At 46.2% G+C, this 12,667-nt stretch overlaps 1 protein-coding gene across 7 annotated transcripts in view; it reads left to right on the top strand.

The window, feature by feature from the left end:
• Gas7 (growth arrest specific 7) overlaps window positions 1-12,667 on the top strand; it is a 240,601-nt gene that overhangs the window by 140,250 nt on the left and 87,684 nt on the right. The window contains exon 1 of one of the 7 annotated variants that reach the window (XM_029483460.1): window positions 7,445-7,577. The exons of the other annotated variants lie outside the window; for them this stretch is intronic. The gene's annotated coding sequence lies outside the window, so the exon portion shown is untranslated. Of the gene's footprint in view, window positions 1-7,444; window positions 7,578-12,667 lie in introns of those variants that run through there. 7 annotated transcript variants of the gene reach the window in all.

Raw genomic sequence — 12,667 nt, 5'->3', positions numbered from 1 at the left:
GCAGCCACAGCTGGCAGGCAGCGGCACCCACCTCTATTCCCTAATGAGGCACAGTTGGCCTGTTGCTAAAATGACACCGGCTCCCTGAAGAAGTCCCCTTTTGTCCCCAGAGCATCTGCAGGGACAGGGCAGTCCCTTGCCCTTGAAGTTCCTTCCCAGTGGGCAGCTGCTTTGCATGACATGTTGAGCCTGTGGCCAGTGGAAAAGAACAGCCTTCAACTGTCTTCCCTAATTCTCAACATCTTGGATTGTGGTTATTGTTAATGCTTTTAAAAAGGATTTTATTATTATTTTTTTAATGTGTATATGTGAAGGGAGTGGTTACTTACACAGGAGTTTAAGTGCCTTCAAAGGCCAGAAGAGGATTTTGGATCTCCAGGAGCTAGAGTTACAGGGGGTTGTGAGCTGCCCAAAGTAAATCTTGGGAACTGAATTTGGGTGCTCTGCGAGAGCAGTGTGTGCTGCTAACCATCAAGACATCTCTCTAGCCTCCTATTTAATGCATCAACTTTTGAAAAATTACGTTTTATTGATTGATTGGTTGGTTGGTTTTTTTTCGAGACAGGGTTTCTCTGAGTAGCCCCGTCTGTCCTGGAACTCACTCTGTGGACCAGGCTGGCCTCAAACTCAGAAATCCACATGCCTCTGCCTCCCAAGTGCTGGAATTAAAGGTGTGTGCCACCGCTGCTCGGCCTCAATTTTTAAAAATTTTATATACAGTATCTGTGTGTGTGTGGGGGGGGGTGTCTTGCGCGCGCGCGCGCGCGCGCGCACACACACACACACACACACACACACACACATAGACGTCATGGCATGGGTGGGAGACAGAAGACAACTTGCAAGAGTCCATTGTGATTTTCCACTATGAGGATCCCAGGGATGGAACTCAACTTGTCAGGCTTGATCGGTGTCCTCCTCTGCCTGCTGAGCCATTGCTATAATTGACACATAATTGTCCATATTTATGGGGCATAATGTTAACGATCATATCGGAGTGATTGGCCTATCCATCAACTCAGCTGAATATCACTCCTTTGTGTGGGCAATGTTAAAAAGCCTCTCTGTCAGCTGTTTTGAAATATTCAATTAATTGCTGTCAACCATAGCTGTTCCCCTGTGCTCTGGTCCATGAAAAGGCACCCTTCTACCCAGCTGCACCCTAGAACTTTCTTCTCATTTCTTGCCACCTTTCTCTTCCCTGTACTCTTCCCGGGCTCTAGACCTCCTTATTTTCTACTTTGAAATCCAGTTTTCAGCTTTTGCACATACTTCTGGCCTCCTTATATCCATTTCTGAATGGAAGGGAATGCTTAGTAAATTGAATTATGGGATTTTCTTAAGAGGCATAACAACTTGAGAAAAGGCCAGAGGTAGTAAAAGTCTGTTTTGGAGCACTGTAAATTTAGTGATAAAGAAGGGCTGGAAGTGCAGGGTGGGTCTTGCATAGTGCCTAGCTGTTCCTCCCCTAACACTAAGTGGTGGCAGGGCTCTCTTTGGCCAGAAATCATAACGGTGGATTTTACTCTACCAAGGAAACCATCCCTAAAGTGTCCTTCAAAGTTACCCTATAGAGCTGGAGACAGGAAAAAAAATCTAGGTCGTACTTTAACATCTGAAACCTTTTCCTCATGAGAGACCACAATGAATTAAAGGTAACAATAATGAAAACAATGTTTATAAACATCCATGTTCCTGGGCAGGAGGCCTCTGTTGCTTTTGTCTATGTGGTTGCTGCTTTTACAAGCTGAACTGAAGATTTAAATGTTTTTGAAGGTCTCCAGTGGTGGCTTTGGGCTCTATTATGAAAGATGTCTCCTGGGTTCTAAAATCATCTTAGGGGACTATGACGATCTCATTTTATAGATAAAGAAGCCAAGGCCAGAGGAGGTGCACACTTTGAACTCATTTTGCAACACTGATTCTTTATGCCTGGGCCACTGTGGTTTCTGCTAATGCTTTGGTCGTCTGCCTTTGGAGGTAGACAATGAGAATGACCCAGCCTATTGATGAGGCTGGGTATAAGATAGAAGAGAGTGTGTTCATCTGCACAGGCTAGGAACTGGGGAAATCTGCTAATAGTTGGCGCTGAGGTTTAAGATGCAATTAGACTCATCTGATAATGTGTGTGGACATGCTGAGGGACAAATCCCTACGAGGCAGAACGTTGTTATGGTATGGGAACATGGTCCCTGGAAGGTATTAATGCTTGTCTCCCTGAGCAGGTTTGTTCTCGCAAATTAATTCTCACTAAAGACCAGTGCTCTGAAGCTGAGATGCCCCGTATGTTCAGTCCCTTCTGCATAGATACAGAAACTGTGGGTCAAATAAACTACCTTTCTTCTTTAAATACCTCGCCTCAAGCTATTTTGTTACATAATGGTGCATACAATTACATTCATAGAATACAATTACATGCAGACAATACAAAATGGTGCATCACACCACACAGGCTTCCTCAGCTGAAATGCAGAAGCTGGACCAACTTCCAGGAGCAGACTGCCTTGCCTGTTTAAATGGTTTTGAAACGTCAGGTCTACATAAACACCAGCACTGAGACCAAGTAGACAAGTTTCCTCAGGGTCCCCCCAGCAAAGGCTTCAAGATGAAGAAAGAGTTCTATCCTGCTGCTAGAGGAGTTCTGTTTTCAGGAGTATGTGTTGAATGCTTTCTCCCCTCAGGTCTTATGCCTTCGGGTATCTGCTCCAACCTCTGGTAGAGGCAGAAGTGACTCTTATATCAATAGCAAAGCTGTGCTACTTGGTCATCGCTGAGATTCTGCTAGAAGAAGTAAAAGAAATGGTTTCTATCATCTATTGTTATCCTTGTGGTGACACTGGGCAGATGCCAGCAGCAGAAAAGACTAACCATCTCAGACAAGAGGAGTAGTCTGGCATTCTTGGCTTGTATTGCTAATTTAACTGTTCTAGAACTCATTTGAACTGGCCCTTGCATAGTGCATCTGAAGGTTCAATGGCCCTAATGACTGATGGTCTTTGTGCTTTCTTAGTAACAGCTGGAAGTGAACCTTGCAAATGTGACCTTTCGACACAGGGACCAGCTACAAGATGCAGGCTCACCCAGTCCCAGTCTTGGAGACAGCCTTCTGAGATTTTGGCTGTGGCAACACAATCAGGAGGCAAATATGAGCAGCAACTGAGGTGTTCGGAGATCCCTAATTTCCTGCTGGATTCTCCCTTAGCCCCAGCTTGCCCAACTTCAGTTGGATTCCTGGGCTGAGAATCCCCTGTAGAGACTGACTGTCCACACTGCAGTTGGGAGGCTTCAGTCTTCAGGGAAGAGACAACCAGACACCTGATACCAAGGGATGAAAAAGGATCCAATTGAGCAGTGTCTGATGGCTTTGTGGGAGGAAACAGGAGACACAGAGGATTGTTTATCTAAGGCAGGAGGAACACACTGTGTAGCTAAACCAGCAGATTAGCTAGCCTTGAATTTCTAATCTCCTGCCTCAGCCACCTAAGAACTAGGATTACAGGTGTGTAGTAGCACCATGCCTCAGAAGAAGAATTTTTCCTAGGCAACCTGTTTAGTTAGTTTTGTGTTGTTCTAACTGGGTTGTGTATAAAGAACACAGAACAAGGTTTGGAAGTCTGGAAACACAACACTCTCATCAGCTTCTGATAAGGCCTTATGCTAAGTCATAATATGAAAGAGGTTATGTGGCGGATAAGTGTGTGTGTTTGCATGTGTATATATATGTATGTATGATGAGTGTGTGAGAGAGTGGTGGGTGAGTATGTATGAATGTATGACTGTGTGTGTGAATGTGTGAGAGAGTGTGAATGTGTGTGTGGTGTGAGTGTGTGTATGAATGTGTGAGTGGGTTTATGAATGTGTGTGTGTGAGATTGTGTGTATTAATGTCCATGTGTAAAACTGTATGTGTGAGTGAGAGAGAGAAGGAGAGGAAAAGGGAAAGGGAGGGGAGGAGGGAGAGAGAGAGAGAGAGAGAGAGAGAGAGAGAGAGAGAGAGAGAGAGAGAGAGAGAGAGAGAATGAATACATGTGCCACCTCTTAAATATCCCACCCTCCCAGTGTTGTTTCACTAGAGGACTGTGGTAACAGAATAGGGGACAAACCAGAGCAGAGAGAAGAGAAGAGCAGGACCCTACCTCTGAATCTCTTGCCTCTTGATACTGATATTTTCTGGTATTAGATGGAGAGATTGTCACACGTTTTTCATCCTCTGTATAAACAGCAACTTGCAAACTTCATTCTGTACCCAAATTTTTAATTATGCGTATACTTAATTGCACACATGCCTGTGTGCATGTGTGTGTGTGTGTGTGTGTGTGTGTGTGTGCAGTGCAGTGCAGTGCAGTGCAGTGCAGTGCAGTGCAGTGCAGTGCAGTGCAGTTCATATGTATGGGTATGAGTAGGGAGAACAGAGGACATGTTTTCCAAGTCATTTCTTGACTTCCACCTTGTTGAGGTTTATTTTGTTATAGCCACAGACCTGCATACTTCACACTTGCTGGTTTTCTTGCTTAGAGTTTCTATTGCTGTGATAAAAACGCCATAACCAGAAGGAGCTTGAGGAAGAAAGGGTCTGTTTCATCTCACATTTCTGATTCATGGCCCATCAGTAGAAATCAGGGCAGGATCCCAAGGCAGGAACCTGGCAGCAGGAACTGACACAGAGGTTGTGAGGGGGTGCTGCTTACTGAACTGCTCCCTATGGCTTGCTCAGCCTGCGTGCTCAGACAACCCAGGATCACCAGCCCAGAGGTGGCACCACCCACAGTGATCATTAGTCAAGAAAATGCCCAACAGACTTGCCTAGAGTCCAGTTTCATGGACCATTTTCTTAGTTGAGAGTCCTTCTCAGAGTCCTCTAATTTGTGTCAAATTGCTTGCTGTAGAGTTGACCAACACACTGGCTCATGAGCTTTTGGGCAATTCTTCTGTCCACGCCTCCCCCCTTTCTGTAGACTATAGATGCATGCCACCATATCCAACTTTTTATATGGGTTCCTGGGAATAAACTTGGGTTGTCAAACTTGTGTGTCTAACACATTTAGCAACTGAACCACCTCCCTGGCCCTTTCAGGTCATTCTTATACATAAGTGCACATGTGTACAGGTGTACTGAGCTGTGCATAAGTGCACGTGTATGCAGGTGGACTCACCTGTAGGAGCACATGTGAAGGCTGGTATCCAGGCGTTCCTATTTCAGTGCTTCTCTGCCTTGTCTTTAGGGTCTGATTAGCTCACACACAGGCCAGGCTGTCTGCCTAGCCAGCTCCTGGGATCTTCCTGGCCCCTCCAAGTGCTGAAATTAACAGATCTGCCACAGCTATGCTTGCCTTTTATGGGAGTTGTAGGGATCTGAACTCAGGTGCCCACACAGCAAGCACTTCACCCACTGGGCCATCTCCCATCAGTTGTTTTCAGTGATCGACCTAGGTCCCTTTGATTATGACTTCCTCTTTCTTCATATTAATTTCTCCTAAACTCCCAGACATTGGAGAGCATCTTCCAAGCCCCCTGTGCCCACAGGTTCCAGCCCCTGCTCATTGGGAATATTTAGGAGGGAAATTGTGCTTCCACTGAACACAATGGACTTCATCATCACCTTTCCTAAGCAGCTTGCATAACTCTACCACATTTACACTGTTTTCATTGTTTCTTCAGTGGCATATTCTTAGGAAATACTCGTGGAGACTTTTTGCGGGTGTTTTTGTTTGAGACAGTGTCTTGCTCTGTCGTTCTGGATATCCTGGAGCCTCTTTTGTAGGCCAGGCCTCAGATTCATGAGACTACTCCTGCCTCAGGTTCCTAAGTACTGGAGTTACAGGCATAAGCTACCATGCCTGGTGTAGATATCCTTCAACGTATGCGAGGGGATACACGTAGGCTATGGTGTAAATGCTCTGTAAAGTTAAACAAGGAGATCAAGCATCTGGGAATTTAGATGTCTGTGGGGTTCTGGAATTGGGTCCCTGTGGACAGTGAGAGACAGTTTCTTTCCCTTTGCTATGGAAGAGACAGAAGTGATGCTGAGAGTCTTTGTTGATGACCATGTTTTGGTCACTTTTTCTCGAAGAAGAAATCCTGGCTTTGTGTAAACTCTAACCCATGATATGCTAGAGGTCTCTTTTGTTTTCCTTTAAAAAAAAAAAAGAGGTCCCACTGTATAGCCTAGGCTGGCCTTGAACTCAGGCATCTTCCTGCCTCCCCATCCCAGAGCACTGGGATTACAGGTTTGCCCTATGACGCCCAACTAAAATCCATTCTGCTTTTGTTTTGTAATTGTTATTTCATCTGTTTGATGAGGGCAGGGTCCTGCTACGTAGCTGAGGGCAGCCCTGAATGTGCAATTCTTCTGCCTCAGCCTTGATGAAATGGTCACCTCATTTCTGTTTGAAGCTCAGTTTCCAGCATTCATTCATTCATTCATTCATTCATTCACTCATTCAATGTTCCAAGCGGTGGGCTGACACTAAACTGAAGAAGAGGAGTGTGTCACTGCCTTCCTGACTCTCATCTGTAGTTTTGTTTCCTTGTTTATGGGGATGTTAGCTACCTGGACTCCTTCTTCTGGCCAAGCCTCTGAATTATCAGCTTTCAGAAGAACACGAAGTCAACCCCACCAGAGTCCAGTCTAATGCAATGAAAATAGCCACTCTCAGAGGCACTGTGCCACCCTCAGATGTACCCTGCTTCCTCCACAGCCCTCTCCCATGACTTGCAATTTCTGATTAGATAGAGCTGAAGGAACATTCAGCGATAAAGAGAAGATGTCCAGAATTCTTATAGACCAAAAGTTTGAAGCTGGCAACATCGCCGTGGAAGGCAGGGCCACCATGGGTAGCTAGCATTGTGTGGGCGTCCTCCTACCATGAACAGGTGTCCAGGAGAAAGAATAGCCCAGTTAGTCTATTTTTGTTTGTTTGAGAAAGGGTCTCTATATGTAGCCCAGGCTGGCCTTGAACTCATGACTAGTGCCTCAGTGTTCTAGGTACTGAGATTATACCCAGGTGTGACCATCACACCTGTCCCAGATGAGACTTGGTCTTCCTAGTGTCTCTTTGCTCCCATGACCCTTGCTGGTTATGGAAATGGCTGTAGAGGCCGCTCCTGACATCATGTTTAGGATTACTCGGGGTGTGCTAGCAATAAACTAATTGCTAGTGCCTAAATCCGTCAAGCGGCTTCCAGCCATGTCCTGGCTACTTCTGGATGTCCAGCTGGCTACATGGTTGGGAAGGAAGAATGTGCTGGCAAGTCGTTTGTGGAGGAGCCTTCAAGCAGTGCCAATCACAGCGCTGGGCTCATTAGCAGTCATTGTCATGGCAACGGGTCTGCCAGAAAGTGGCTCGTTAGGCTGACAACTTCAGAGGTGTTATATATAGATCTGGGGGGTGGGGGGAGAGGGGGTGCAGAGCCCTGTGGATATGCCTTTCTTTAGAGCTCCCATTGCTGCTGGGTTTGGGGTGTGAGAAGACAAGGAACTGGGGACCTTAAAACTCACTGATCCGCTGCTAAACCAAGTGTCTGGAGGCCACCCGTAAACACCTGCAGGTAGCATTCGCTCACTCACTGCTTCAGAAGGTAAGAGGCAGGTGCTCCTAGAAGCATCCCGCAGGTGGAGATGGTGTCCCAGGATGAACTTGAATGTGAAGAGTGGAGGAGGCTCTGGGGAGCTTAGTAGAGGGGTCGGAACTTACTGGAGGCTGTAGATACAACCTCGAGTCTTTCTTTAAATAGTCTGAGGAGGGCATGAGGTTAGGGAATAAGATCCGTCTCTTTCATAAGTAGCTGTACCACTCAACACGGCCTCTTTTACAAGTCGTATTTATTGAAGTTTTAGATTCCCTCCTGGTGTCTATTTCAGAGGTGATGGTTTCTCTCAGTTGCTCCCACGAATGCTGTATGGGAGTAGCTCTGGAGCGTAGTGAACCAAGGACTCAGGATGCAAACTGCCTTGATCGGCTTGGTGGCAACCAGCAGAGGTTTAGCATGTGCTGAGCTGCCGGCTACATTTGGTTTTTGTTTAGGGTAGTGTGTGTTTTTTCTGGGTTTTGCTTTGCTTTGCTTTTTTTTTTTCTGTGTTTGGTGATTGATTTTTATATGTTTTCTTTGGGCTTTTGTTTACTTGAGACAGGGACTTATTATGTAGCCTTGCCTGGCCTCAGACTCACAAGGTAGCCCAGGCTGATGCTGAGTTGACCATCCTCCTGTCTCAGCCTCCTGAATGCTGGGATTACTGGTGTGTACCATCAAGTCCTAACAGAGCATTTCTTTTTTTAACCTTGGGTGATGCCCCTTACTTGCTTGCTTGCTGTTTTCCAAAAGGAGTCAGTACCGCCATTAAGAGGAATGCTTTATGTTGTGTTTAAAATAAGGAGACAGGGGAAGTCAGCCAGCAGCCGGGGAATGAACGTGACGTCTGGGTGAGGGTGGTGATATTTTTGCGCATCTCCTGGGAAGGCATATGCTCCTTTGGAGACTGTGAGACAAGCAAGAGGTTCAGGCCTGAGTTGTCATTCCCCTTGTGGGAGTCGTATCTCAGGTGGACAAGTGCTGACATGGAGCTGAGTGTTGGCAGGAGATGGGCTGAAGGTAACTTGGCATCAAGTAACTGGACAGAATTTTCTAGAAGCAAGCTAATTTTAGTTGGTTGGTTTGATTGACTGACTGAGTGATGTTTTCATGTTCTTGGACTGAACCCAGGGTGCACTAAGTCTGTGCTCTGCCAATGAGCAATACTCTCAGCCCCAAAGCAATATTTTAAAGTCATTTTGGTTTAACCATTTAATTATCTGTACAATATTATGAACATCATTAAACCCCTGACTGTGATAGACCTTACTTAAAAATAGGAATAAAAACATCATTAATACAGACATCTTATAAAGATATGTACTAAAGACATTTAGGGTAGGAGTCCTTATAGATGCACAGAAATCAGACCTACACTCAGATCTCTGTGGGAACCCTGCTAGACTAGGGCTTGTTTGGTTTCTGCTTGTTTCTTTGCTATGATAGAGATTAGACACAGGTCCATGCTCCTGGTAAGACAGCACCCTACACTCCCAGCCTTTGGCTTTGGAAGGCAGGTTCTCACTGTGTTTCTCAAACTAACCTTAAACAGGTGATCCTCCTGCATCAGCTTCCTGAGTGCCAGGATTACAGCTAGGAGGCATCTAGCTTAGAGTGGGATTTTAAGTGGTCTACAAACTTCTCATTATTACATATAAAGTAGGGTAAGGTCCAAGAGTTTATAGCACTATTATTTACAAAGACTCCAAAGTGGAAACAATGCAAGCGTCCATCAAAGGCTCAATGTATAAACAAGTGTGCCACGTCCTATTCATACAGTGTATGAATATACAGAATTTTTAAAATAGCATGCTGTCTTGTGTGACACCATAGAGGACCTTTACACCTATTTGGAGGAGAGACAAAAGGCTGAAGCATTCCCTCATACCCTCAGAGTATGAGCCTATAGTTAAGCATGTTGTTTCTTGAAAGGAGTGTGGGAAGGACTGAAACACAGCCTTGCACTCTGGCCCAGGGATGGCTCCTTCCAGAGGCAGAGGCAGGGTTTTCTAATCTCACCTGAGACATCCCATGCACTGCACTCAGAACGCCTCCCCTAGCAGGAAGCTTCACCACCACACACCCCATTCCGCTCCCTCTGATCTTGTCTGTTCTAGGAGTTGTGGCCCTACTGTGGCACTTCCTGTCACTCTTCCTTACTCTTCCCATGGGAAAGAGGCAAGCAAGCTGAGGAGAGGAGACACAAGGGCCAGGGGAAGGAAGGTGTCCTAGTCGGGTTTCTATTGCTGTGATGAAACACCAGGACCAAAATTAGCTGAGGGGTGGGGGTGCGTATTTCAGTATACAACTCTCAGGTCACGCTCCTGTCATCAAGGAAGACAGGGCAGGAACCTGGAAGTAGGAATTGAAGTAGAGAGCATGCTTACTGATTTTCTACTCATGGCGTGTTCAGTCTACTTGCTTATAGAACCCAGGATCACCAGCCCAGGGGCGGCACAACCCACAGTAAGTTGGGCCCTCCCACATCAATTATAAATCAAGAAAATGCACCACAGGTTTTTCCTGCAGGCCAATCTAATGGGGGCGTTTTCTCAATTGAGGTTCCCCTTTCCAAATAACCCTAGCTTGTGTCAAGTTGACATAAAAACCAGCCAGCACAAAAGGGACGGATGTAACCAGGGAGGGAGCTAATTAGGGAAGAAATTCAAGGGATTCCTTAATTGCTCTACCCTTTCTGTGGCTGTGGGCAGATCTCCCAGAAGGCTACTACTGTTCCTGCCCCTCTGAGGCCATAAGAGTGAGGACCACTGATACTCTGGGGCTCTTAAATGAGGGCTTTCAGGTGATGAGGTTATAAAATTGTACCTTTGCATATTTTTAAAAGTTTTGTTTTTATTTTATGCACATGAGTGTGTTTACCTGCGTGTATGTCTGAGCATCAAGTGTATGTCTGAGCATCACATGTATGTCTGTGCATCACATGTATGCAATTCTTATAGAGCCCAGAAGCAGACATCAGATCCCCTGGGACTGGAGTTATAGACCTATGTTTGCTTGTTTTGTGAGCCATTGTGTGGATTCTGGGAATCGAACCTGAATCCTCTGTAAGAGCAGCAAGTGCTATTAACTTCTGAGCCATCTTTCTAGCCCTGTTGTATATTCTTCAAAGACAGTTTATTGTGATTTTATATATATATATATATATATATATATATAGTTTAGTTATAGTTATATATATATATATATAGTTGACCATGCATAGCATTTATGACTCATTATATTGTGTAACCATGACATCTCCCTATTTTAGACCATTTTCACACACTCACACACACACACACACACAGACAAACATGCCCTGTATCCATCTTATAGGCCATATCCCTCTGTAGCCACTAGTGTATTCTGCTGCATTGCCTGCTCTGGACATGTGATATAATGTCACATAATGGAAAGAGACCACATGTGACCTTTGTGATCTCACTCAGCATGGTGACTTTTGGGCCCAGCCATGGTGTAGTGAGAGCCGGGACCCTATTCCTTTTCATTTCTGAATAATATTCCATCCTATAGCTGTCCCGAGTTTTATCCACATCATTAACGATGGTCTTTGCCTTGTCTCCACTGTTTGGCCTTTGTGAATGCTTCTGTCCTAAATGCTTATCTGCACCTTGTTCAAGTGCTTGTTTTCATCCCTGAGGGGAAAGGACTCCTCAGCTGCTTCCAGCATCTTCTGGCTCCTGATTTGTGGGGGTCAGCTAGCAAGAATGACTTCTTCCCAGGAAAGAAGAGGACAAGAGGGCAGCAGCGGGCTCGGGAGATGAGGGCAAGGTAGTCTGATGGCCAGCAGGGAGAGCCAGCCAGTTGGCAGCTGTGTTTCACAAGTGTGGAAACCAGCATTACCACAGCACATCAGCCTCTTTTTAATCTAGGCCCAGCCAGTGGGTGCTCTCCCACCCTTTCTATGACCTTCCTGGCCCAGCCCTGAGCCTCAACGCTTCCCCAAAGATCCCTGCACTCCCTAGAGAGGAGAGACCTCAAGGCAGTGTACCTTGGTGGTCACCCATGCCCTTGATTATAAACCGAGGCTTCCTATGAATCAGAGTCATTCCAGAGAGAAAAGTATAGAGAGAATCTGAGGAGGGCCAGGCTTCTTACAGTTCCTTCAAAGCCGGGCCTCCCATGTTTCAGGAGGCTCAGTTTACTCACTCTTAGCCCACAGGACTCTTCCCTGAGCAGCCTTCACAACATTAGTCAGCTCCAGATGGTACTGGCCTTGCTGTCAAGCATTCCTCAGGCAGTGTTGGCAGCAGAAAGCTCAGAGAAGAACCGTTGGGGGTGATGTTTCAGACATGCTGAGGGGGCAGTTGGAGGGGAGGGCAGTATGTCTGCCTGGATGTCAACTCTCAGAGAATAGAGCCTGGGAGAGAGGCTAGCATCTGTGTACCCCTTCTGGTGAGACCCCCCCACAATCTCTTGAGCAACCCTGGAGGTGTACCCTCGTTTGGGCTCTGAGTGTGTTACAATAGATCTCCCCAGAGGGGTCCACCCCTGGGCCAACTTTAGCATCTTTTGCTTCATAGATGTGAAAATAGCCTGACTGAGTCACTTGCCTGAGGCCAATCGGTGGCTGCTTGGCTGAGGTAGGGTTGGCACCAGGGATGCTTTGAGCCTGAGGCTGTTTACACTGTGTCCCTGGATCCTCTCTGTGCAGTGTCTTCCTGGGAGCTGTTAGTCTTGCTCAACCACCTTCCATAGCTTCCCAGGCCTCACCATGGACCCTTCTATGCTACTCCTAGATGTTAGGCTCAAGGAACGACGACCAGACATCTCATCCCTCTGGGTCTAGAAGACTCCCTAGCCCAAACGTTTCTCTTCAGCACCCACTGCCTTCACTTTATTCCCAGAGCCCTGTGTATTCAAGATCTCCCCACCACCACCACCCTTCCCCTTTCTCCTTCTCTCCTTCATGCCTTCCTCCCTTGCTTTCTTCTTTTCTTTCTCTTCTCATTCATTAACTCTTGTTATTTGGGATAGAGGCTTGTTATGTAGGCTTGCCTCAGACTCATGATCCAATCACAGGCCTGCCCCATCCTACCCGGCTTTTCACTCCCTCTGTGCTCATCGTTACACTATTT

This window comes from Mus caroli, unplaced genomic scaffold (genome assembly GCF_978045245.1).
Source record: "Mus caroli unplaced genomic scaffold, Mus_caroli_1 scaffold_13, whole genome shotgun sequence".
Classification (NCBI taxonomy): domain Eukaryota; kingdom Metazoa; phylum Chordata; class Mammalia; order Rodentia; family Muridae; genus Mus; species Mus caroli.
Note: the sequence above shows the minus strand (reverse complement) of the source record. Positions and strands in the feature narration are given on the sequence as shown.